Here is a 23,667-nt window from a genome sequence, read left to right on the forward strand (position 1 = left end):
GTAGGTGTCAATGGGAGAGGGACTTGATTTCCTTTTATATTAGTGATGTTATTGAGAAATAGGTATATAAAGATTTTAAAATTTAAAAAATAAAAAACTAAAATAAAAAAAAAAAAAGAAATAGGTATATAATATATTATGACTTTTCCCAGATTGCTCTTGTCACACTAGACTCTGGCCATTTTAATAAAATGTTTATTTAACATGCATATTTTTGAGTCTTATAGTCAGCATATAATTATGATATAGTTGAACATGACTTTGAGGGATCCCCTAACCTTCATATGAATGATTTAACTTATAAAGATTACCTTTAAATTTTTTAAAATTAAAAAAATTAAGAGAGAGACACCTGGCAATCTTTGTGTTGGGGCAACACCTATTCTATTGTTTGATTATCCTATTGGCCAAACTAATGTCTAGAACAAATGACTACAATGTTCATTTTAGACTGATTTTTTTCTTATTTGAACTTCTATCATCAGAGTCACTGGCCAGAATTATCCTAAAATACTGTAGGTGTTTAAAAATAGCTTTCAGGTCATCTTGGAGCCTCTTTTTGAAAATGTTTTCACTTTTCCTTGTCAGGCTCTTTCTTCCATTGCTTTAGCTAGTTGGCTTTCTCTTCTTTGAATATGATAGGGTTCTGCCCGGTTTTTTTAGTGTGCTGTTCAAAACAGGATACTTTCTCCCTTTGACTAATGGGGAGGAGAGAAGAAGAATTATGTTTCAGCCTTGCCTACTCTACTCCTATTGATTTGTGCTGGTATCATATTGACTTTTATCACAATAGCACTGAATTGGTGATTCATATTCAGCTTCTGACCATCCCCCCACTCTCTTTCTGTTTTATTTGTTCTTAATTGCTTTTCCCCATCATGTCTTTGTGATGCCTGATAGTTTTTCCAGGGCATATTATTCTGTTCTTGCGCTATTAAATATTTTTTAGCTGTTCTTAATAGTCAAGTGTTAATTTCTTCTAGCTGTAAAATATGGACATGCTTTATAAAATGCTGATCTGAACATGTGGTTACTTTTGCATAGCTTTTTTTCAAAACCACATAATGTCTGTTCACCTATATACGTAAAATATAATCTTTCATAGTACGTTATCTATAGTAGATGCTGCATGAATATTTAGTGATAGTTAATGGCCACAGACTGTTGTACACAGAAACCATTTCAAGAGTTTGCAGGAAACTGATATTTTAGAAAAATATGCTTTGGACTGTCTTCCTTTCCCATTTACAATCTTAAACAATAAGGATGTAAAAGTACAAACCGGAGGGCTTCTGTTGTTCTCAGTGAATAACTGAGATGGTGTTTGGTAGCATGCTCACAAGGTTTGTGGAAATTAACTTCACACCAGGAACTCTGTATTGAAATAGATTGTTTAAGAATAATTCTTCTCTTTTGAGAAGGGTGAGGGATTAATCTGCAGAAATGTTCATGCTAGAGCTGTGCATGTGTTGAAATTTGTCAGGGGGAAGATAAATGGGCCCTCCTTGAAAAGTAAATCGCATCATGGCTAATCCCTTGGGAAAGCTGAAGAATTGTTATGGTAGCAAAAGCAAACTCGAAAAAGGAGGCATCATCCCTTTTTACTTAGGAAGTAGGAATATGGGGAGAAGACAGGATTGTAAAATGAGATGAAAATGTGCTTGACTATAAAAATATATTTATTAAAATATAAATATAAGATGTAATTATATCTATATTTTGATTTTTTGAGGAATAATTCATGTACTCTAAATGGAGAGTCATACTTAGGACTGTTATTGAAAGCATTTGACAGCATTCATCCAGACACTGACCACTGAGAATGGATGTCAAGGGAGGTACCTGAGCCTGGTCTTCATTGGAGGTACCTGAACCTGGTCTTGGTTACCTCATCCAATGACCAGGTGTTAACTCTTTAGTTGCTAACTCAGTAAAAAGTTAGAGGTGGGATTGGAAGACCACTTGGGAGGCTCAGAGCAGTGACTGTTTTCTAGCATGTATGGAAGATATTAATTTTTAGCAAGCAGTATGGCTCTTCTAGTATGTACCATCTAAATATCAGTCCTCATTCTAATAGAAAATTATCTAGTAATTTTACTGAAAAAGAAAAGAATATAAACTTTCTCAAAAAGTTGGTATATTTTAAAGGAAAATGTTCATGAAGTGCTCATGAAATTAGAAATGTTGGTGAAATTTGAGTATCAGATAAGTAACAAATTTCTCAATGTGAGTATATTGAAATAAATATTTGGGACAAACATATTAAAATATTATGCATTTGAAATAAATATTTGAAATTTGAAATAAATTATGCATTTGAAATAAATATTTGGGACAAACATATTAAAATATTATGCATTTGATATTCAAATTTAAGAGCCCTGAATTTTATCTGGCAGCCCTAAACAGAATGCATTTAGCAGGAATGTATCAGTCCTATTGAAAATGTTAAACAAAAGAGAGTAGAAAGGAGCCCAGCACATTGAGATCACCTGAACATATTTGACAAAAAGCTGCTCTGGAATTCCAGTAATATGGCAAGAAATCTTAAATGCAGAATTATAGAACTAAGGATGCAAAAGTTTCACATCATAAAATGCTTTTGAGATTATGCTAAAAGGAAATAAGGTGTTACTTGCATTTAAAAGTTGTCTTTCCCAACTAGGAAAAGCTGTTTCAGTCGTCATCAAATATCGTTAATCAAGTCCCTGTCTGCATGGGACATTCTCCTAGGTGTTTTGCAAAGTGAGAAAACAGACATGGCAGATAGTCTTTGTCAGCCTGTAATCTAGACATCTATACTGAAATGCAGCCATAAAGGATATAACTGAAGAAATGTTGATCAAGGATCCAGAACCTCCCTCATTCATTCTAAATGGAGAAGAGTAAAGTTCATCTAATTTATAAGAAAGAGTTTTGTAAATCATTTTAAAAATGCAGTTTTATTATAGCCAGTCATATATATATATATAGTATATATAGTATATATATATAGTATATATATATAGTATATATAGTATATATAGTATATATATAGTATATATAGTATATATATAGTATATATATATATATTATATAAAACTAGTATATATAGTAAATTCAGAAATATATACCTTGGGACTATCAACCTTTTGTACTGGATAATTCTTTGTTGTGAGGAGCTATCCTGTGCATTGTGGGATGTTTAGAGCATCCCTGGCTTATTCCCACTAGATGCTAATTACATGTGCTCTCCCCATCCTGCCAATCAAAACTGTCTCCTGATATTGCCAATGTACCCTGGGGGACAAAATTGCTTTGAGTTGAGAACTACTGTTCCAGGAAACTACAGGAAGGTAATCCCCAGCAATTTGAGTGGAGATGGGAAGAAGTCTCCTCACTTACAAACGTATCCATGAAAGAGTTAAATATTTGCAATATCCAGAAAGCCCTCATTTTAAATCATTACCTCAGTATTAAAAATACTAATATCTGGTTGCACCCCAGTGATTCTGGTTTTATTGATCTGGAGGAAGACCTGGACAGCCTGACATTTTAAAAATGCCCCAGGTGATTCTAGGTTTAGATTTACTCTCTGGAGTAATGAGCAGCAGAATCTGCTGGAAGGCTTGTAAACACAGATTTTTTGGCCTCAGTATTAACCCTGAATATTCATTAGGAGGACTGATGCTGAAGCTGAAACTCTAATACTTTGGCCACCTGATGCGAAAAATCAACTTACTGGAAAAGACCCTGATGCTAGGAAAGATTGAAGGCAAGAGAAGGGGGCGACAGAGAATGAGACGGTTAGCATTCCTGACTTAGTGGACATGAATTTGAGCAAACTCTGGGAGATAGTGGAGGACAGGGGAGCCTGGCGAGCTGCAGTCCATGGGGTTGCAACGGAGCGACTGAACAATAGCAATAATTCCTGATTCAGTAGGTCAAGGGTGAGGCCTGAGAATGTGCACTTCTAACAAGTTCTCAAATGCTGCCAATGTTGCTGGTCCTCAGGGCACACTTGGAGATCTACTGGTTTAGCGGTATACTCCTGACTGCTTTACACTTTTGCTTCCTTGGAGGGAAGGAAGTGTCGCAGACCAGAACACGTGGGATTGGTGGACTGTAGAGGAGGAGCAGGCCCATGTGGTTCCATCCCTGCTGAGCCCTTTCTGATGTTTCCCTTCTGCAGGCTGAATACATCCGGCTGTTCTCTGCAAGGCAATGAAGCAGTCAGCTCCTACACCAGGACCTGGGGGTAAGTCTAGCAGAAGTTTAGATTGCAGTTTGCAGTCTACTTGTGCTCACACATCTAAGCCATATGTACCAGCTTTTAATCAGCCATGAAGCTGACAGTCTGCTTGTGCTTTGCTGGGATGCCTTATATATCTCTTAATTGTTTAAGACCATGGATGGGGAAAGGGAATAATACATTGGACCCCTTCCTCTACCAAGCAAACCCTAATTCAGTCCCTTGGACTTCTGTCTTGTTCTCCAGCACCGGATAGAGAAGGTAGGAACAGAGGGCAGACATATAATCCCTTCCTGAGGTTTCCATGTAACTCTTGATATAATTTTTAGAAACAGCATAGAAGTACAAAAAAATGTTGGGAAGCATAAGTCTTGGGCTTTGGGGGTTGTGGAAAGTTTGTAAATGTTCATTGAGATGGAAAATGAAAACAAAGAAGTCCTGAGAATTTCCTAGAATAACTCATCAGTGTCAAGGCTGAGTTTGTTGTACCACTCCCCTCTCTATATTCCCCTCTGCCCAACCAGGTTTACAAACCTCACTCTCTTGTTACAGTCATTGGGATTCTGGTGCATACTCGTGTTTCTAACTCACTGTCTTGGTAATCTGCCTTAAATTTTGTTTCCTAACTATTGCTTGCCTGGTGATATTATAATTCCAATTAATCAGGTTAAAAGTTGGCCTAGAAAAGGATCATGGGAATCCACTGATATTTGTCCACAGAACCTGCAGTAGTCTTTAAAGGAATCGCCTGCTAAAGTGCTATACATATTAGAGCTACCCATAAATATTCATATATTCATTGATGATGGATTACATGAATAGAATAATGGACAAAGGTGGTTAGGAGAGCTAGTCTATTAGAAAAATTTCAAGTACAACCCTACTGTCCTATAAGTACAGCTTGAAAATTGCTGTTCCAAGGATATTTCTCATCCTCAGCCTTGTCATTCTATGGAAATTCTGGGAGACCCAACGGGAATGCTAACCCTCCTTCCTACAAGAGACACTAATTCAGTATAAGTGTTTCCTCCACAAAAGATCCCTCAGTGAAGCACAAGACACAAATAGTAGGCTTTGAAAAGTAGTGAAGTATATGGTAATGCATTTTGTGATTAGACCTCAACTCCAAGGAAATGAATTCTCTGAGTTTTGCTTTTCCATAGTTTGAGTGATGTATATGATTGTGTATAAATACAGAATAATCATGGTCAGTATCAACTATATTAATAACTACCTGTTAACATATACTTGGCTTCCTTGGTGGCTCAGATGATAAAGAATCCTCCTGCAATGCAGAAAACCTGGGTTTGATCCCTGGGTTGAGAAGATACCCTGGAGGAGGGCATGGCAACCCACTCCAGTATTCTTGCCTGGAGAATCCCCATTGACAGAGGAGCCTGGCGGGCCCCAGCCTATGGGGTCACAAAGAGTTAGACATGAGTGGACGACTAAGCACATAACATAGGCTTACTGTGAGTCAAGCATTGTGGTAAGCACCACTATTTATTATCTTATTTTATCTTTATAATAGCTCTAGGCAGGAGAAATGGTAATAGTAATAATAATAATAATAATATTACTGTCCTTCCCATTATTTCAAAGAAAAAACTGAGACCCCACACTTCTCTGTTAGTAAGAAGTGGAGTCAGAATGAAAACCACAGGTCTGTTTGCCTGTGCTCCAGCCCACCATGCACACTGCTTAATGCTTGGAAACAGCCCCATCTTGGACCTGCAGGGCTCTATCTAGACCCTTTTCAAAGAAGCTGCCATAACTGGTAACCTAGGCCTTGCATAAACTGGGGCTGTAGCAACTATATTCCTAAAACAGAAGCACCACCCCTCTTGCTGAGCCCCTTGGGGCACTGACCTCAGTTGAACCACTATCATTTTTGCCTCCAGCTAAGGCCTAATAACTTCCTCTTTAGATCTTCAGTTGCCAGAATGTTAATGGTCTGTGACTAGTCTTAACCCAGTTGTATATATGGCATAAGCTCCTGCCAGGGCTGAGAGGCTAGAGACACTAGTTTCTGTCTTCTTTCCCATGGTCACCATGTAACTTTGGAATTCTAACATCAACTGTTAGAGCTTCACTATGTCATCTGACTAAAGAGCATTTGTGAGGAAAGGGACATGTCCAGTTCCATCTCTTTCTATAAAAAGGAGAGAACAAGATTTAGAGAATTAAGTAGCTGGCCTGAGCTTGGCAGTACCAGACTAGAATGTAAGTACCCTAAATATCATGTTATTTTCCCACAAAGATAAAATGTCAGGATGGCTTGTTTAATTTGATCCACAGAATCAGAGTATTCTTACATTGTTACATTGGACCTGTTCCACATATCCTGTAAATGAATAAAAAAATCAGTATCTTTTGGTTGCCAATTAAGTATACAGTGTCTTTGTCAGATGTTGTGGAAGATGCCAAGATCAGTTGGCCATTTTCATCCCTGGAAACCAACTCTCCAATTATAATCCTGGGCTGGAGTTTAGAGAAGCTCCCTAAGATTGAATATGAGCCTTTGACATTGCCCACATAGTCCAGAATCTTCTGAGAGGACTGGCCAAACTTAGGCCACCCAGTGGGTATCCTTCTGCTCAGCCAAGCCTGGGAGCTGTGCAGACTGTGAGAATAGCACAGGCTTTGGAGTTGTGACTGGGAATCAATTAGAGAACTTTTTACTTGCCCAAATTATTTATTTGTCTGAAAGTCACTTTTCTCCTTTATCAAAGTGAGATAATAAATATCAACCATGCAGGCTGACTGGGGCACTAAATGAGATAATTATGTAAAATCTGGCACTGAGTATGTATTCAATAAATGGTAGCTGCAGGGTCTGATACTAACTATTGTTACTATACTAACTATTGTTAGTATCAGTTCAGTTCAGTCGCTCAGTCGTGTCTGACTATTGTTAGTATCAGTAGCACACAAATGTGATCCCAGGTCCAGGTCTGAAACATATAGGTCTCTTGGAGCCTTATGGAGTGAAAGGGAAACCCACAGGCTTGCAGTGGTCTGAAAGCAAGCTAGTGGGTTCCCTCTAGCAAGGACTGCTTTCCTTTCTATGTTCACAGCTTCACCTTTGGTGGCAGGTTGTGTAAACAGGGATCTGCCTCTTTAGGAAGTGATCCTTCCTGCCTCTGAGCTGGGCCAAGCTGTCATCACATGCTGTGGTCAGTGATGGCCTCCACAGTTTAAGAAGATTCTAGAGATATTTGAGAGGTTCAGGGAGGACCATGCTGTTTTGAGGGTTGCAGTGTGTCACTGTGATTATTAATTTTATGTGTCAATTTGACTGGGTTATGGGATGTCCAGATATTTGGTTAAACTTTATTTCTGGATGTGTCCATGATGGTGTTTCTAGATGAGATTTGTACTTGAATCCATAGAGTACTCACAAAGTAGGTTGTCCTCCCCAGTGTGAATAGGTTGCATTCAATTCATTGGGGGCCTGAATAGAGTAAAAGGCTGAGTAAGAAAAAATTCTTTCCCTCTGTTTGACTGTCTTTGACTTAAGATATTAGTGTTCTTCTGCCTTTGGACTCAGACTAGGACTAGAATTACACCATTGGTCCTCCCAGGTCTCTAGCTTATGGACTACAGATTTTGGTACTTCTCAGAAACAGGGGAGCCTGGTAGGCTGCCGTCTATGGGGTCGCACAGAGTCGGACACTACTGAAGCAACTTAGCAGCAGCAGCAGCCGCAGCCTCTATAACTGTGCCAGCCAATTTCTTACAGTAAATCTCTTTCTCTCTTTCTCTTATATTGGTTATGTTTCTCTGGAGAACTTAGACTAATACAGTCATCTAAGAAAGATATTAGATTACGTATTACAGGAACAGACACAGAAGGGGAAAGGGTATCCTTAGGGAGGTGTTGAGCAGTTCAATGCCATGTGGCAGAGAAGATGGGTTCAAATGCTACAGGATAGCCAGAAGAAAGAGACTTGACAACAGGAGTGATTAAGAACTACAACCAGAAATCAAGGGTGAATGTAGGACCTAGTTCTGGCAGAACCGGGAGAACAGGCTGAACATCCATGTTTCTGGAAACCTGGAGAGAAGGTCTTGTCTGGACATGAATTACTCCATGAATTTCCTTCTGATACTGAGATGGATTTATTTGATCTTTTGAAAGTCCAGAAGAAATTCTGGAAATTTGACTTTGGTGGGATTCAATATAAGCGAAACTTTCTTTATTTTTACAGATACAAATCTACGACTTGGATAAGTGATATCTTGCACTTAATATTTGCATTAATATTAATAGATTTGGGCTTCCCGATTGGCTTAGTAGGTAAGGAATTCACTTGCAATCCAGAAGACGCAGGAGATATGGGTTAAATCTTTGGGTTGGGAAGATCCTCTGGAGAGAGAAATGGCAACCCACTTCAGATTTCTTGCCTGAAAAACACCATGGACAGAGGAGCCTGGCGGACTACAGTCCAAAGGATCTCAAAGAGGCAGACATGACTGAATGACTGAGCATGCACACACATTAAGCAACATGGGGTAGTTACAACTTTTGCCTTTTTGAGAAATGAAGGTCACATTGACTGAGTGAGAACACAAGATATTGATTCTTCCCTGTTTCTTTAGCCCTTTTGGGTATTGACTTATTTGAAAATAGATATTGCACTCAAGAAGAAGAAGACATCCTATAGGGTTTGAGTGTAGGATCTCAACATTGGAATTATTTTTCCTTCCTTTGCCCATTCTTAATTCAATCGATAAACTTTTCTAATACACACGCTTTGTGCTATCTACTATACTGGACATGGAGGATAACAAATGAAGATACTAACTGTGCCATCAAGGACATTATTTTTCCCATTATCTGGCACAACAGGTTATTTAGTTAGTGAGTTGCTTCTTATGGAGCACTTGAACACTTGATTCTAGGTGTCATGAGTTGATTTGTGTGCCCTCAAAAAGACAGGTTGAAGTCATAATCCGTAGTACCTCAAAATGTGACTTTATTTGGAAATGGAGCCTTTGCAAATCTACCCAGGTTATAATGATGTCATTAGGGTGATCCCAAGAAAAAGAAATGCAAAAAAGCAAAATGACTGTCTGAGGAGGCCTTACAAATAGCTGTGAGAAGAAGAGAAGCAAAAAGCAAAGGAGAAAAGGAAAGACATAAGCATCTGAATGCAGAGTTCCAAAGAATAGCAAGGAGAGATAAGAAAGCCTTCCTCAATGATCAGTGCAATAAAATAGAGGAAAACAATAGCATGGGAAAGACTAGAGATTGCTTCAAGAAAATTAGAGATACCAAGGGAGCATTTCATGCAAAGATGGGCACAATAAAGGACAGAAATGATGTGGACCGGACAGAAGCAAAAGATATTAAGAAGAGGTGGCAAGAATACACAGAACTACAAAAAAGATCTTCATGACCCAGATAATCAGGATGGTATGATCACTCACCTAGAGCCAAACATCCTGGAGTGGGAAGTCAAGTGGGCCATAGGAAGCATCACTACGAACAAAGCTAGTGGAGGTGATGGAATTCCAGTTGAGATATTTCAAATGCTGAAAGATGGTGCTGTGAAAGTGCTGCACTCAATATGCCAGCAAATTTGGGAAACTCAGCAATGGCCACAGGACTGGAAAAGGTCAGTTTTCATTCCAATCCCAAAGAAAAGCAATGCCAAAGAATGTTCAAACTACCACACAGTTGCACTCATCTCACACGCTAGTAAAGTGATGCTCAAAATTCTCTAAGCCAGGCTTCAGCAATACGTGAACCATGAAATTCCAGATGTTCAAGCTGGTTTTAGAAAAGACAGAGGAACCAGAGATCAAATTGCCAACATCCGCTGGATCATGGAAAAAGCAAGAGAGTTCCAGAAAAACATCTATTTCTGTTTTATTGACTATTCCAAAGCCTTTGACTGTGTGGATCACAATAAACTGTGGAAAATTCTGAAAGAGATGGGAATACTAGATCACCTGACCTGCCTCCTGAGAAATCTGCAATCAGGTCAGGAAGCAACAGTTAGAACTGGACATGGAACAACAGACCGGTTCCAAATCAGGAAAGGAGTATGTCAAGGCTGTGTATTGTCACTAGGCTTATTTAACTTATATACAGAGTACATCATGAGAAACACTGGGCTGGATGAAGCAAAAGCTGGAATCAAGATTGTGGGGAGAAATATCAATAACCTCAGATATACAAATGACACCACCCTTAAGGCAGAAAGTTAAGAAGAACTAAAGAGCCTCTTGATGAAAGTGAAAGAGGAGAGTGAAAAAGTTGGCTTAAAGCTCAACATTGTGTAAACTAAGATCATGGCATCCTGTCCCATTACTTCATGGCTAGTAGATGGAGAACCCATGGAAACAGTGGCTGACTTTATTTTGGGGGGCTCCAAAATCACTGCAGATGGTGACTGTAGCCATGAAATAAAGAGATGCTTACTCCTTGGAAGAAAAGTCATGACCAACCTAAATAGCATGTTAGAAAGCAGAGACATTACTTTGCCAACAAGGGTCCATCTAGTCAAGGCTATGGTTTTTCCAATAGTCACGTATGGATGCTAGAGTTGGACTATAAAGAAAGCTGAGTACCGAAGAATTGATGCTTTTGAAGTGTGGTGTTGGAGAAGACTCTTGAGAGTCCCTTGGACTGCAAGGAGATCCAGCCAGTCCATCCTAAAGGAAATCAGTCCTGAATGTTCATTGGAAGGACTGATGTTGAAGCTGAAACTCCAATTCTTTGGCCACCTGATGGGAAGAACTGACTCATTTGAGAAGAACCTGATGCTGGGAAAGACTGAAGGCAGGAGGAAAAGAGGATTACACAGGATGAGATGGTTGGATGGCATCACTGACTTAATGGACATAAGCTTAAGCAAACTCTGGGAGTCAGTGATGGACAGGGAGGCCTGGTGTGCTGCAGTCCACGGGGTCTCAAAGAGTTGGACATGACTGAGTGACTGATCCAACCAATATGGCTTACGTCCTTTTTAAAAAAATATTTTATTTATTTTAATTGGAGGCTCATTACTTTACAATATTGTAGTGGGTTTTGCCATACATTTACATGACTCAGCAATGGGTGTACATATGTTCCCCATCCTGAACCCCCCTCCCACCTCCTTCCCCATCCCATCTATCAGGGTCATCCCAGTTCACCAACCCTGAGCACCCTGTCTCATGCATCAAACCTGGACTGGCGATCTATTTCACATATGATAATATACATGTTTAAATGCTATTCTCTCAAATCATCTCACCCTTGCCTTCTCCCACAGAGTCCAAAAGTTTGTTCTTTACATCTGTGTCTTTTTTGCTGTCTCGCATATAGGGTTATCATTACCATCTTTCTAAATTCCATATATATGTGTTAGTATACTGTATTGGTGTTTTTCCTTCTGACTTACTTCACTCTGTATAATAGGCTCTGGTTCTCTCCACCTCATTAGAGCTGATTCAAATGTATTCTATTTAATTGCGAGTAATATTCCATTGTGTTTATGTACCACAGCTTTCTTATCCATTCGTCTGCCGATGGACATCTAGATTGCTTCCATGTCCTGGCTATTGTAAACAGTGCTGCGATGAATGTTGGGATACACGTGTCTCTTTCAATTCTGGTTTCTTTGGCGTGTATGCCCAGCAGTGAGATTGCTGGGTTGTATGGCAGTTCTATTTACAGCTTTTTAAGGAATCTCCACACTGTTCTCCATAGTGGCTGTACTAGTTTGCATTCCCACCAACAGTGTAAGAGGGTTCCCTTTCTCGGCACCCTTTCCAGTATTTATTTGGATAAATTTGGATTTATTTGGACTTTTGGATAGCAGCCATTCTGACCAGTGTGAGATGGTACCTCATTGTGGTTTTAATTTGTATTTCTCTGGTAATGAGTGATATTGAGCATCTTTTCATGTGTTTGTTAGCCATCTGTATGTCTTCTTTGGAGAAATGTCTGTTTAGTTCCTTGGCCCATCTTTTGATTGGGTCATTTATTTTTCTGAAATTGAGCTGCAGGAGCTGCTTGTATATTTTTGAGATTAATTCTTTGTCAGTTGCTTCCTTTACTATTATTTTCTCCCATTCTGAATGCTGTCTTTTCACCTTGCTTATAGTTTCCTTCCTTGTGCAAAGGTTTTAAGTTTAATTAGGTCCCATTTGTTTATTTTTGCTTTTATTTCCACTACTCTGGGAGGTGGGTCATAGAGGATCCTGCTGTGATTTATGCCTATGTTTTCCTCTAAGGGTTTTATAGTTTCTGTTCTTACATTTAGATCTTTAATCCATCTTGAGTTTATTTTTGTGTATGGTGTTAGAAAGTGTTCTAGTTTCATTCTTTTACAAGTGGTTGACCAGTTTTCCCAGCACCACTTGTTAAAGAGATTGTCTTTTCTCCATTGTATATTTTTGCCTCGTTTGTCAAAGATAAGGTGTCCATAGGTGTGTGGATTTGTCTCTGGTCTTTCTATTTTGTTCCATTGAACTATATTTCTGTCTTTGTGCCAGTACCATACTGTCTTGATGGCTGTTGCTTTGTAGTAGAGCCTGAAGTCAGGCAGCTTGATTCCTCCAGTTCCGTTCTTCTTTCTCAAGATTGCTTTGGCTACTCAAGGTTTTTTGTATTTCCATACAAATTATGAAATTATTTGTTCTAGTTCCATGAAAAATACCACTGGTAGTTTGGAGAAGGCAATGGCACCCCACTCTAGTGCTCTTGCCTGGAAAATCCCATGGACGGAGGAGCCTGGAAGGCTGCAGTCCATGGGGTCGCTAAGAGTCAGACTCGACTGAGCATCTTCACTTTCACTTTTCACTTTCATGCATTGGAGAAGGAAATGGCAACCCATTCCAGTATTCTTGCTTGGAGAATCCCAGGGACGGCAGAGCCTGGTGGGCTGCCATCTGGGTTGCAGAGTCGGACACAACTAATGCAACTTAGCAGCAGCAGCAGCAGCAGCTTGATAGGGATTGCATTTAATCTATAGATTGCTTTGGGTAGTATACTCATTTTCACTATATTGATTCTTCTGCTCCATGAACGTGGTATATTTCTCCATCTATTTGTGTCATCTTTGATTTCTTTCATCAGTGTTTTATAGTTTCCTATATATAGGTCTTTTGTTTCTTCAGGTAGATTTATTCTGAAGTATTTTATTCTTTTCTTTGCAATGGTGAATGGAATTGTTTCCTTAATTTCACTTTCTGTTCTTTCATTATTAGTGTATAGGAATGAGAGGGATTGCTGTGGGTTAATTTTATATCCTGCAACTTTACTATATTCATTGATTAGCTCTAGTAATTTTCTGGTGGAGTCTTTAGGGTTTTCTATGTAGTGGATCATGTCATCTGCAAACAGTGAGAGTTTTACTTCTTCTTTTCCAACCTGGATCCCTTACATTTCTTTTTCTTTTCTGATTGCTGTGGGTAAAAATTCCAAAACCATGTTGAATGAGTGAGAATGGGCCCCCTTGTCTGTAGTGGTGAGAATGAGCCCCCTTGTCTTGTTTCTGACTTTAGGGGGAAAGCTTTCAATTTTTCACTATTGAGGATAATGTTAGCTGTGGGTTTATCATATATGGCTTTTATTATGTTGAGGTATGTTCCTTCTATACCTACTTTCTGGAGGGTTTTTATCATAAATGGATGTTGAATTTTGTCAAAGGCTTTCTCTGCATCTATTGAGATAATCATATGGTTTTTAATCTTTCAATTTGTTAATGTGATGTATCACATTGATTGATTTGCAAATGTTGAAGAATCCTTGCATCCCTGGGATAAAGCCCACTTGGTCATGAGGTATGATCTTTTGAATATGTTGTTGGATTCTGTTTGCTAGGATTTTGTTAATGATTTTTGCATCTATGTTCATCAGTGATATTGGCCTGTAATTTTCTTTTTTTTGTGGTATCTTTGGTTTTGGTGTTAGGATGATGGTGGCCTCACAGAATGAGTTTTGAAGTTTACCTTTCTCTGCAGTTTTCTGGAAGAGTTTGAGTAGGATAGGTGTTAGCTCTTCTCCAAATTTTTGGTAGAATTTAGCTGTGAAGCCATCTGTTTGTGGGCTTTTGTTTGTTGGAAGATTTCTGATTACAGTTTCGATTTCAGTGCTTGTGATGGGTCTGTTAAGATTTTCTATTTATTCCTAGTTCAGTTTTGGAAAGTTATCCTTTTATAAGAATTTGTCCATTTCTTTCAAGTTGTCCATTTTATTTGCATATAGTTGCTGATAGTAGTCTCTTATGATCCTTTGTATTTCTGTGTTGTCTGTTGTGATTTTTCCATTTTCATTTCTAATTTTGTTGATTTGATTCTTCTCCCTTTTTTTCTTGATTAGTCTGGCTAATGGTTTGCCTATTTTATTAATCTTCTCAATGAACCAGGTTTTACCTTTGTTGATGTTTGCTATGGCCTCCTTTCTTTTTCATTTATTTATGCCTGAATTTTTATGATTTCTTTCCTTCTACTAACCCTGGGGTTCTTCATTTCTTCTTTTTCTAGTTGCTTTAGGTGTAAAGTTAGGTTATTTATTTGATTTTTCTCTTGTTTCTTGAGGTAAGCTTTTATTGCTATGAACCTTCCCCTTAGCACTGCTTTTACTGAATCCCATCGGTTTAGGTTATTGTGTTTTCATTTTCATTCGTTTCTTTGCATATTTTTCTTTTTTATTTCTTCTGTGATTTGTAGGTTATTCAGAAGCATGTTGTTTAGCCTCCATATGTTTGTCCTTTTAATAGTTTTTTTTCCTCCAGTTGACATCTAATCTTATTGCATTGTGATCAGAAAGGAGACTTGAAATGATTTCAATTTTTTTGAATTTACCAAGGCTATATTTATGGCCCAGGATGTGATCTATCCTGGAGAATGTTCCATGTGCACTTGAGAAAAAGGTGAAATTCATTGTTTTAGGCTGAAATGTCCTATAGATATCAATGTCTAACTGATCTATTGTATCATTTAAAGTTTGTGTTTCCTTGTTAATTTTCTCTTTAGTTGATCTATCCATAGGTGTGAATGGGTATTAAAGTCTCCCGCTGTTATTGTGTTACTGTTAATTTCCGCTTTCATACTTATTAGCATTTGCCTTACATATTGTGGTGTTCCTTTGTTGGGTGCATATATATTTATAATTATTATATCCTCTTCTTGGATTGATCCTTTGATCATTATGTAGTGTCGTTCTTTGCCTCTTTTCACAGCCTTTATTTTAAAGTCTATTTTATCTGACATGAGTATTGCTACTTCTGCTTTCTTTTGGTCTCTGTGTGAAATATCTTTTTCCAGCCCTTCACTTTTAGTCTGTATGTGTCCCTTGTTTTGCGGTGGGTCTCTTGTAGACAGCATATATAAGGGCCTTGTTTCTGCATCCACTCAGCCAGTCTTTGTCTTTTGGTTGGGGCATTCAACCCATTTACATTTAAAGTAATTATTGATAAGTATGATCCCGTTGCCATTTACTTTGTTGTATTGGGTTCGAGTTTATAAACCTTTTCTGTGTTTCCTGTCTAGAGAAGATCCTTTAGCATTTGTTGAAGAGCTGGTTTGATGGTGCTGAATTCTCTCAGCTTTTGCTTGTCTGTAAAGTTATTTGAATGAGATCATTGCTGGGTACAGTAATCTGGGTTGTAGGTTTTTCTCTTTCATCACTTTAAGTATGTCCTGCCATTCCCTTCTGGCCTGAAGAGTTTCTGTTGAAATATCAGCTGTTATCCTTATGGAAATCCCCTTGTGTGTTATTTGTTGTTTTTCCCTTGCTGCTTTTAATATTTGTTCTTTGTATTTTATCTTTGTTAAGTTGATTAATATGTAATGGCTCAGATGGTAAAGTGTCTACCTGCAATGCAGGAAACCTGGGTTCAATCCCTGGGTCAGGAAGATCCCCTGGAGAAGGAAATGGCAACCCACTCCAGTGCTCTTACCTGGAAGATCCCATGGATTGAGGAGCCTGGTGGACTACAGTCCATGGGGTCACAAACGGTCGGCACATCTGAGCAACTTCACTTCACTTTGGGGTGTTTCACCTTGGGTTTATCCTGTTCAGGACTCTCTGGGTTTCTTGGACTTGGGTGGCTATTTCCTTCCCCATTTTAGGACGTTTTTAACTATTATCTCCTCAAGTATTTTCTCACGGTCTTTCTTTTTGTCTTTTTCTTCTGGGACTCCTATGATTTGAATGTTGACAATTTAACATTGTCCTAGAGGTCTGTGAGGTTGTCCTCATTTCTTTTAATTCTTTTTTCTTCTTTCCTCTCTGCTTCATTTATTTCCCTTCTATCTTCTACTTCACTTATCCTATCTTCTGCCTCAGTTATTCTACTGTTTGTTCCCTCCAGAGTGCTTTTGATCTCATTTATTGCATTATTCATTATGGATTGACTCTCTTTTATTTCTTCTAGGCCCTTGTTAAACACTTCTTGCATCTTCTCAATCCTTGTCTCTAGGCTATTTATCTGTGACTCCATTTTGTTTTCAAGATTTTGGATCATTTTTACTATCATTATTCTGAATTCTTTTTCAGGTAGACTCCCTATCTTCTCCTCTTTTGTTTGGTTTGATGGGCATTTATAATGTTCCTTTACCTGCTGAATATTTCTCTGCCTTTTCATCTTGTTTAGATTGCTGTGTTTGGGGTGGCCTTTCTGTATGCTGGTATTTTGTGGTTCCTCTTTATTGTGGAGGTTCCTCCCTGTGCCTGGGGTTGGGGGAGTGACTTGTCAAGGTTTCCTGGTTAGGGAAGCTTGCGTTGGTGTTCTGGCAGGTGGAGCTGGATCTCCTCTGTCTGGAGTGCAATGAAGTGTCTAGTAGTGAGTTTTGAGGTGTCTATGGGTTTGGCGTGACTTTTGGCCACCTGTATTTTAATGCTCAGGGTTATGTTCCTGTGTTGTTGGAGAATTAGCTTGGTATGTCCTGCTCTGAGACTTGTTGGCTCTTGGTTGGAGCTTGGTTTCAGTGTAGGTATGGAGGCTTTTGGATGAGCTCTTGTCGATTAATGTTCCCTGGAGTCAGGAGTTTTCTGGAGTTCTCAAGTTTGGGGTTTAAGCCTCCTGCCTCTGGCTTTCAGTCTTTTTCTTACAGTAGTCTCAAGACTTCTCCATCCATACAGCACCAATAATAAAACATCTAGGTTAATGGTGAAAAGGCTCTCCACAGTGAGGGACACCCAGAGGGGTTCACAGAGTTATGTGGAGAAGAGAAGAGGGAGGAGGGGGATAGAGGTGACCAGGAGGAGAAGAGGGAGAATCAAAAGGGGAGGGCAGTCTAGCTAGTAATCAATTTTTATGTGCTCTCCACACTCTGGAACACTCAGAGAGGTTCATGGAGTTCCATAGAGAAGAGAAGAGGGAGGAAGGAGATAGAGGTGACCAGGAGGAGAAGGGGAGTCAAAAGGACAGAGACAGATCCAGCCAGTAATCAGTTCCCTAAGTGTACTCCACAGCCCAGAGCACCCAAAAAGATTCACAGATTTGGGTAGAGAAGAGAAGGGGGAGGGAGAAGATAGAGGTTACCTGGGGGAGAAAAAGGAGAGTCAAAAGGGAGAGAGAGCAATCAAGCCAGTAATCACACTCCTAAGTAAAATAGGTACTGAAGATTGGATTCTTAAAGATACAAAATTGATAACAAAAACCAAAAAACAAAGATTAAAAATCTATAGTAGAAGTTAGACTCTCAAAAATACAATATTAAAAAAAAATCACAAAAATTATTAAAAAAATATATATGAAATTTACTTAAAAAATAGGGTCTTTTTTTTGCAAGGTAATAGTAAGTTATAAAAATGAAAATTAAAGGAGTAATAAATAATTTAAAAATTTAAAAAATACAAAATGATAATAGTAAAACATATCTAGGAATTTCTCTGGAGCTGTTGAAGGCAGTGTGAGGTCAAGATAGTTCCTTGTTCCAGCTTATACTTCTTCTCAAGGTCTATAGGCCCTTTCCAATGTAGTCAATGCTAACTACAGGGTTTTAATGTGTTGCACACAAAAAATTTTTTTTGTTTATTTTGGCTTCCTCTGTTTGCAAGTCTCTTCAGTGTCTAATTTCAACCCTCACCTGACACAAGGGGGTGAAGGTAGTCACTTATTTAGGCTAACTTGTTCAGTTGTGCTGTGAGTGGGGGAGCAACACTGCAAACAAATATCTCTGGTGTGTGTGGGGAGTGCTCACAGTGTCTGGGTCACACTGGGTTTTCCCCTACTCACAGCCTGTGTGCTTTCCCAGTCTACATTGCTCAGGCTCCAGGTTGCTCTGCAGGGGAACTGTCTAAAGTGGGCCCTGGGTTGTGTGCAGGTCTAAGCCACTCAGGTTCAGGTTCTCAGGTACTCCATAAAGGCACAGACTCAGCTGGGCCTGTGTTTTGTGCCCTTGCCAGGTTTGAGCAGCTCAGGAAACCAGATGCTTGGCGAGCGAGCACTCTCCCAGCTGGGCAGTGCATCTTATCACCTCCCTGGTCCTAGTCCCTCAGTTTCCTGGGTATGCCAGGAGGCCACCATCTCAGGTATGCCATGTGTCTCCTCTGGGGAGCTGATCTCTGACTGCGACCCTCCTGGTGGATGTCAACATCCAGGATCCCAGGAAGACTTCGCTACTACTGGGGGCCTGCTCACAGTTTGGTGCAGGATGCCATCTCTGGGGCCAAGATTGCCCCTTGCCTTCCAGCTCTGGCTGTTGCCTGCATGCCTCTCTGCCTCTGGCAGGGGGAGGGGCTGATCTGCAGCCGCCTAGCTCTCCTCTGGTATTCCTTCCATCCTTTGCTCTGTGAGAGGGCCGGGCTATGTCTCAGAGCTTTTCCTGGGAAAGTTCTCTCTCTCTCTCTCTTTTTTCTCTCTGGCTATTCCCACAATTTGGGTTGCTGTCTCACATTAGCTCCCTCAGATTGTCCTCAGGGCATTCAGGCCCAGTCCTCACCCTGTGCATGCAGCCCGCGCCTCCCTGTTCAGCCCCTGCTCACTCCTGGCAGATGCGAGTGTCCAGCCTACCTCTCTGCTTGGAGTCGTGACTAGGTGCGTAATCTGTGGGGTTTTTTTTTCTTTTTTTTCCCCTGTAATGTTGCCCTCCAAGATTCCAAAACTCCCCACAGAACCGCCAGTGGGAGTGTTTCCTGGTATTTTGAAACTTCTCCACCTTCATGACTCCCTCCCAGGGATGGGTCTCCATCCCTAACTCTTTCGTCTCTCTTTTTATCTTTAAATTTTGCCCTACCTCCTTTTGAAGAGAATGGGCTACCTTTCTGAGAGCCTGGTGTCTTCTGCCAGTGTTCAGAAATTGTTTTGTGGGGCTTGCTTAGCATTCAAATGATATTTCGATCAATTTGTGGGGAAGAAAGTGGTCTCCCTCTCCTATTCCTCTGCCATCTTAGGACTGCCCCTGGCTTATGTCCTTTTAAAAAGGAGAAATTTGGACACAGACACAGGGAGAATACCATATGAAGATGGATCCAACAAGCGAAGGAATGCCAGTGATTACCAGCAAACCACCAGAAGCCAGGAAGAGGCAAGGAAAGAATCCCCTACAGGGTTTATAGGGAGCACAGCCGTGCTGATACTTTAATTTCAAATTTGTAGTCTCCAGAACTAGAGACAATAAATCTCTTATTTCATGCCACCTAGTTTGTGGTACTTTGTTATGGCAGCCCAAGGAAGCTAATGCACTAGGCGAGGAGATAGATATAACTAAGGAAAATACAATGATATGTATGCCTTGATAGAGATAAAAAAGGAATAGAAAGATTCCCAAAAGGGGGCATTATAAGGATCCAGTGAATAAGGAGAGAAAAGGACTTAAATGTGAGATGACATATAAGCTTGGTCATCTAGTGGCCTTTATATTAATCCTATCATGATGGATCCTGATTCATTATTTCATCTTTGATTTGGGGTCCCCAAAATACTCCAGTCAGGAATAGTGTGGTGACATACACAATGGAAATCAGAAGTGATGCTTTAAGCATTTAAAAACATTTAAAGCATAAACACATTCCCCTTGTTTTATATATGTTTATGATTTTTAATTGTTGGAGAAGGCAATGGCAACCCACTCCAGTACTCTTGCCTGGAAAATCCCCTGGACCGAGGAGCCTGGTAGGCTGCAGTCCATGGAGTCGCTAAGAGTCAGACACGAATGAGCGACTTCACTTTCACTTTTCACTTTCATGCATTGGAGAAGGAAATGGCAACCCACTCTAGTATTCTTGCCTGGAGAATCCCAGGGACGGGGGAGCCTGGTGGGCTGCCATCGATAGGGTCGCACAGAGTCGGACACGACTGAAGCGACTTAGCAGCATCAGCAGCAGCAGCAGCATGATTTTTAATTGTTGGACATTCTGTTTATCAGGCCCTGAAGTTGGTCTAAGTTTGATTAGCACATTTGAATACTCATATTTCCTGGTGTTTATATACCAGGTTACAAAGGTGATCCACATGAAACCCCTGAGCCCATGTGCCCACCCAGAGATCAATCTGGAAAGGTCTAGTGTGGCTTTCTCTCTGCAGGTTTCAGTGGTTTCGATTTTTGAGTTTTTCCAAACAGTATAAGACTCATTCTAAACAGATTTCTTACATGACTTTTAAGCTTACTTTTCTGTAAGATTCAAGTTCGGTATGTACAGCCATACAAACTTTTAAGCTTTCATATCCTACCTTTCTGTAAGATTCAAGTTCAGTATCTACATCCGTGCAAATACAGCTATACAAACTGATCTTGTACAAAAAATCTGGTACAGAGGGACCATAGGGCTCAGGGCAGATGAGTTTTCTAATGAAAGCTATAATATGTACAGAATGTTACAGGTTGTGACAAACTCCTGAATTTGGGATTAACTGGTTTAAAAATCAATTTACCTATGACATAGAACAAGAATTTTCACAATATTGCAAACATAAAAAGTCACTGGTGTGGGAATATTTATCACAGCATATTTTTGATAGATATAATGGACTTTCCTTTTAACATATTCTGTTATGTTCTCATATATTTTTCTTTGATCCTTAGAAGAAAGTTACTATACAAATTCTTGTTGTTTTTTTTTTAATTTTTATTTTTACTTTATTTTACTTTACAATACTGTATTGGTTTTGCCATACATTGACATGAATCCACCACGGGTGTACATGCGTTCCCAAACATGAACCCCCCTCCCACCTCCCTCCCCATAACATCTCTCTGGGTCATCACCGTGCACCAGCCCCAGGCATGCTGTATCCTGCGTCGGACATAGACTGGCGATTCGATTCTTACATGATAGTATACATGTTACAATGCCATTCTCCCAAATCATCCCACCCTCTCCCTCTGCCTCTGAGTCCAAAAGTCCGTTATACACATCTGTGTCTTTTTTGCTTATTTTTATTGACTCCTATGTTACAGTGGAGCTAGATGAATAGAGTTTAAAGTCAAGTGTTGCTACATATTTCCAGGCCATTTGGTACCTCAAACATGTAAGCACTTTTTCTAAAAGAGAAGTATGCTATATATTGATCTTATTCTGCTCCAGCATTTGGCAATTATATTTTAAACATCTCTTTAGAATTTCCAGGTTTTCCAGGGCCAATTTCTATTCAAGGTTTTTATAGCTGTTCTCTTATGACATTTATCATTCTAAACATTTGAACATATTAACACTCACATGTATCTTTGCCATGCATATTGTTTATTTGCTTGTCCAACCTCATTCTTCAGGTGGTAAATTTCTTAAGGTCAGTGAATCAGTATGTGAGTTTTTAAATATATATTACTGTGCTTTGTCCACAGGTCATATTCAACTCATGTTGATACAGCAAAAATAAAGCCTACAACCAACCCTATTGCTTTCTCTGTCAAGGAGGAGGGTTCTTTCCTTCTTCTTCTTGCCCTACATTGATGCAAAGATTCTAGATCTCCACTGTCATGGATCTATGAAATGCTTACTCCCTGTTTTACCATCTCTTTTCTCCTAAGGAGTAAGTTTGTTTTCACTATTTTCATCTCTTATCACAGAAGTAGAGAAGTGCTTCATTCTTTGTGGAGTCACATTCCGCCCACTGCACCTAGTCATCTTACCTCATTAGCATGTGTGTGTAGGGCACTAAGAAGAGGAAGAAGTTACAGGGACATTCTGCTCAGTATCCTGAATGTTCAAATATTCTCTCTCAAGGAAATAGACTATGAACCGAAATAGACTATGAACCAGAACAGAGTTCTGATCTAGATATGTCATTTCCTCACTGGTGACCCTGAGCTAGTTGCTTTATATATTGGAGCTTTAGTTTCCTAATCTATAAAATGGAAATAATAATACATTCTGCTTCTCTTATGGGTGAAGTGAAGTGAAGTGAAGTGAAGTCGCTTAGTCGTGTTCAACTTTTTACTAACCCATGGACTGTAGCCTGCCAGACTCCTCTGTCCATAGGATTCTCCAGGCAAGAATACTGGAGTGGGTTACCATTTCCTTCTCCAGGGGATCTTCCCGACCCGGGGATCAAACCTGGGTCTCCCACATTGGAGGCAGACGCTTTAACCTCTGAGCCAGGGAAGCTGGCTCAGGGAAGCTCTCTTATGGGTATATTCATGCAAATGCAAGGTAGAACTATTTGGGGGCCAGTGGTCATGAAACAGTCTTCAAGATGGTCAACATATTTTTGTGTGTTCAGACCATCTTTTCCTGTTGACTGCCTCACACTTGAGTCCAACATGGGCATCCCTTTTTCCTTGTTGATGCTTCTAGGACTGGAATGGAATGGGGCTTGTTGCTCCCAAGAGAAGAAGGGCTGTGGTGGATTGAGCAGATATCCACCTGAATAGCAAAATACATGCCCACCAGGTCTGTGCTGCACAAAATGACTTGGTAGGATATACTGAAACTAGTAAATATTGTATTATGAAGTTTTATCAAATTTAGGAAATAGTTCCTGGGGAATATTTCTATAGCATGTTCCTGAGGGGGTCTATGCTATAGAGCTTCCTTTGAGAAAAGAGCTTATATGCAGCAATTATTTTGTTGAACCACATGAAGTTTCAATATTCAACCATTTTTGACCCCCAAAATGACAATTATATGAAATTCAACCTGATACCTCTTCTTACCACCCTCTCCCGCACAGTCTGCTAGGGATTATGGACTCAGACTGGTCCCAGGATTCTGTAGTCACGATGACATGATGACAATAAAATTCTGCCAAAGAGAACTCCTAGCTGTTACCAAAAAAAATGTTTTCCTCAAATTTTGCAAATCTGCCATATGTGTTTCTTTAATTAAAAACAAAGACATGAAGTGTAGCTGCCACATGTCGGGCAGAAATCTGTTTATGCCTGGAATTAGTAAATATCAAGATGTCTCTTTACACTGACTGGCAAAAGCTGCAGAAGTAAAATATGTAAACAAAAAAGAACTCCTTGGCTAGGCGGGTGCATACTCCAAAGAGTATTAATTTGCATAATAAATAGTTCAATATTCAGGAGGTTATAAAATAGCAATTACC

The sequence above is a fragment of the Ovis aries genome, chromosome 4 (assembly GCF_016772045.2).
Source record: "Ovis aries strain OAR_USU_Benz2616 breed Rambouillet chromosome 4, ARS-UI_Ramb_v3.0, whole genome shotgun sequence".
NCBI classification, from domain to species: Eukaryota; Metazoa; Chordata; class Mammalia; order Artiodactyla; family Bovidae; genus Ovis; species Ovis aries.